Source organism: Lepisma saccharinum, chromosome 1 (genome assembly GCF_977018435.1).
Source record: "Lepisma saccharinum chromosome 1, izLepSacc3.1, whole genome shotgun sequence".
In the NCBI taxonomy this organism is placed as follows: domain Eukaryota; kingdom Metazoa; phylum Arthropoda; class Insecta; order Zygentoma; family Lepismatidae; genus Lepisma; species Lepisma saccharinum.
In genome coordinates, this window is record NC_139229.1 from 200,733,958 (window position 1) to 200,738,336 (window position 4,379).

Sequence of the window (4,379 nt, forward strand, 5' to 3'; positions counted from 1 at the left end):
ATCCTCTGGAGTAAATAGTGGTCATTGGTCTGATTTAATGGTATACCATCCTGTCATCATACGCATGCTGTTAAAATAACATTTTGCAGGTTTGTCTACAATTCAAAGGGGGGGGGGTAATGGAACTTTTGGTACACCCTGTAGTTGGTAAGGGATTATGAGAGTACTGAAGGAAGTAGTGGAGGGGATTGGGTTCCAAAACTAGGAGGGGGGTAGGTGCCAAAACAGGTGGGCAAGGACAGTTTATTTTTCTTTGTTAGATAAGATTTACCATAGTGTGGGGGCAAAAGTGGTAAAAGGTGGGGGGACTGTCCCCAAACCACGCCCCCTCTAATCAGCGCCAATGGCAGGAAATGAAAGGAATATTCAGTTTTTTTAATACGGATAATATGTGCTTTTCTTGCGAGTCGAAACTCTAACACAGCATATTGGAAATTGGCGCAAAACCTAGAAAGAGATTAGTAAGTATCAATGGTTGTGTGATTTTCAAATTCCAAGAACGATACTTGAAAGTGAAATTAAAAAAATATTTCCGCAACCAAATATTCATTTTCCTTTCCGTCCCAGAAGAGGAATTCTTTTTGGTGTCTGGAAGAGCAGATTCGAACCGAGAATCCCGAACTTCTCCTCAGTCTGTGTTAACCGATAAGCCAAGGAGGCCTACATTCTTATTGATGGACGTCATGACCCCAGCGGATTCTGGCTATTCTCGTGGACCTACCTCTGTGTAGGCAGTCAAGTGGCGGATCACGTCAGAACATGCAGAAGGCGGCATCCTGAAGAGACATGAACACTTTCTTCGTGCTTGGTTAGCACAGGACACTGATGACGCAATTATAAATTACGTAACACTTTTTTCCTTTTATCTAACTGCTTCTGTGGATGCAGGCGAGACGAGCATTCTGTTGTTTGAGCCACAATTCTTTGTCTAACTTTGCGTTTTTTAATCTTTTTGAAATATTTATTCGTTGAGACGTTTTGTGGTTTCATACACGCCCTGCTTCTTCTCTATCGTTAATATGATCGTGATTTTCTGAAAACGTCTGTCCCTGCGTCATCATAGGCGTGCGCACGGGGGAGCAAGAAGGGGCATTGCCGCCATTAATCATGGACGTCCGCCGATTGTTTTCCAGAAAGGGGTAAACAATGTATTTTTCCAGGAGGGTAAGCGAGGCAAAATACCCCCGGTGCCCCCTCAAAAAACACTACTTGAATTTGAAATTATCACGTTCCCGGATTACCATTATAACAATTAATGTAAATTACTCTGAATGAAATCAAATTATATGTGTGAAATATATACTTTTAGGTTGACAATCATTTGCCAGGTGGGAGGTGTGACCATCCTTGCCCCCTTTCCGAACGTCCAGCCCCTATGTTATTATACTTTCACGTAGAAATTTAGGGCTTCCTTGATGGCGCAGTTGTAGCATCGTCGCCTTGTAATTAAGGGGTCCCAGATTCGATACCCGGTGGAGGCACATAGTGGTTCGGGTCCCAATTTAATCAACGTAGAAATTTAGTGTAGAGGAATCTTCTCGCTGTTATTAAACGATATTATACTCTTAAAGAAAATTAAGTATTTTCTAGCCGATGAAAGTTCCAAGTAAATACAGGGAAAGGGTGCATTATTTCCTATGTAGATGAACTACCCCGCTTCTTGTTATTAACACTCTCACTATTTTATGTTTTATTCGTCAGTTATGCTGCTTCTATGTTGCTGTATTTAATATATACATTCGTATATAATATATTATGCCTAAATTTACACTAAGGGGATTTTCGGTGGATATGGACACAATCTGTATACGCCCCTGTTTCGTACCCATGAATACAATAAAACAGTGAGATGGAATGAGGATTTTCTTTCGCGACTGAACTTTCATCAAGGCTCATCGAGCCTTCCCTCTGGCTACGTGCCTGTCTGCTGTTGTGTATTCAAGCTATTCATTAATTGACATTATTGAACTGTAATCAAGATATCTCGGATTGGCGGCACATTTCAGTTTCAAATAGACCCAGCACCGATTAGTCTATTTAATAAACTTTTTGTTTGTTTTCTATGACAGTCTGGAAAATAATGTTGAAGGATTCCTTTTTATGGTACTCGAACTTGAGACGTTCTAGGCACCTTTACTTCACGCGTCGTATTATTATACTATTAATATTAACTTAATAATACTCAGCGGTGAAAAGGTTTTATTCTTTATTTATTGCAATTATAGTGCAAATATACTTGAGACGAAGGCGAGGATTTCGCTTTGTCGATGAATTGAGTCAACTAAAACGCATAAACTCAACGCGTGGCTATCGGCAAGCCTATGATCACATAGACCTAGCTTGCGCCCCGAACTACCACACCAAGAGATATGCAATGATAACTGAGCCAATATTTGCTCTTTAGCCTTTTATTTCCAAATTACTCCTTAGGCTAGCTTTATTATTTAACGTAGAATGGTTGCAGTATTGTGCATATCATCAATGCATGGCTATCGGCGTACCTATGTTCACATAGGCCTAGCTTGCGCCCCGAACTACCATACCAAGATGTATGCACAACACCGAGGAGTTCTTTTTAAGTTTAAAAGCTTCGACGATCCGTGGCGAAAGTGTGATGATTCTTACGCGATATCCTCGCTTTTATACTATTTTTGAGAACACAGATTAAAGTACAGATGAATCACTCACTATCTACAAAAGGATACTACAACAAAACTGACATCTATACATGTTTAGAAATACAAATTCGTATAGTGAACTCTCGCAAACATGAAGATACATTAAATTACCCATAATGTAGCATAAAATACAATAAACATTAAACAAAAGATATACATTACTAATAAGGTGCAATATTACATAGAATAACAAGGAGGTTACGCTTTCTTTCACAAAATAAATATATTAGTGACACATTTTCTACTGATGACGTCACACAAAAATATGGATCATATCAAACTTTTGTTGTTTGGGACAATGTTATACCTTTTCATAATTGTCATGACATTTGTGGGCTTGTATCCCTGTGTCCCCCACGCTAAATGAGCCAATGGCTAGTTATTGTACGGCGTCCTCTCCTTTGGCTTCATCATTGATTGTGTACGTTATGACGACAGTATCCTCGACAGTCGACAATTACATTTTCACTAGGGGTCTCGTACATTTTACCTGCGGGGGTACAAGAAACCTCGCTACGCCACTGAATACAATCCAGAGAATTCGAAATTCCAAAATTACGTAATATACTCACATACTGATCCTGAATTAATCAGTCTGAATGATTAAAATTTATTTGGTAAACATTACAAAATATAATACGATAGAACACGAAAAATTGAAGTTGAAAAACTTGTCACTAGGTGGCAGTGAACAAACAAGATATGTACTTTTACTATAAATTTTCTTAACACAAAATTAAGCAAGTGAAGTTGTTACATAAAAAAAACGATAATTTACTTTGTACTGAAAAATTACATAGTTTGAAGACACTTTGTATTCATTCTATAGTCAGCGCTTCTTTTTTAAAAATTCTTATAGTCATACTAAATAGTTTTTTCTTTAAAGAAAGTTGAACAGTGCACAACTATAACTCTGGTTTCCCTTCAATTCGCATAAATCTTTCGTCTTTTACTAAAGATTTCCGTTGAGGGAAGCAAAAGATGAGTTTATAACTTATTTTTCGTATGGCTCGGCTAACGTTGGGCCACATAATTTAATTCAAAAGGAAATTGTAGAAGTTTTGTTTCCAATTCCCTTCCCACTATACTGCTCAGTGCTCACCGGCGGAGTTTGTGAGTATGAAGGTCGGGCCCGTAGCTAGAATTCATCTCCAAGGGGGCTTTGTAAACCAAGTCCATTTTTCGAAGTTTTACAGTATTAAATAAAGGTAAATTATGTGTGTGTGTGGGGGGAGGGGGGTCATTAACTTAATATGAAATATCATACAAATACTAGTTTTTTTTCCTGTCGCTTTTAAAACATCTCTTGAAGTGTTAAATTGACTGCTACTGACATCAATCCTTCTACACACTTCATACTGCTTTTGATATAGATATTTACATCATAAAAGAAAAGAATGCACAATATTCAATCATAGTACCTATACCCCCTGTCGACACAATAAAACTTCCTTTCGTTCCCAATACTTTGTAGTTGTTGACCTTTGACACGGATGACGGTATCAAAGTCACAGATTTCTGTCTAAACGGGAGGTAGCAACAGGGACAGAGAAGGTCAGATAAAGAAGCTTCCCCATGAAAGGAATTTCTAAAAGAGAATCTTCTAAATACTTGCCTCTACACTTCAGCTCATAAACAAGATGAACAAATGTAATAGCTGCTGTTCATGTTCTGTGAATTTATCCTTCGCCAAGTTGTGAG

General features: G+C 38.2%; 1 non-coding gene across 1 annotated transcript; it reads left to right on the plus strand.

The window, feature by feature from the left end:
• Nucleotides 1–3,586: 3,586 nt before the first annotated feature.
• On the plus strand, nt 3,587–3,706 carry LOC145979702 (U5 spliceosomal RNA). Its single transcript, XR_014440801.1, has one exon. It is a non-coding gene; the product is annotated as a U5 spliceosomal RNA (small nuclear RNA).
• The last annotated feature ends 673 nt before the right edge of the window (nt 3,707–4,379 follow it).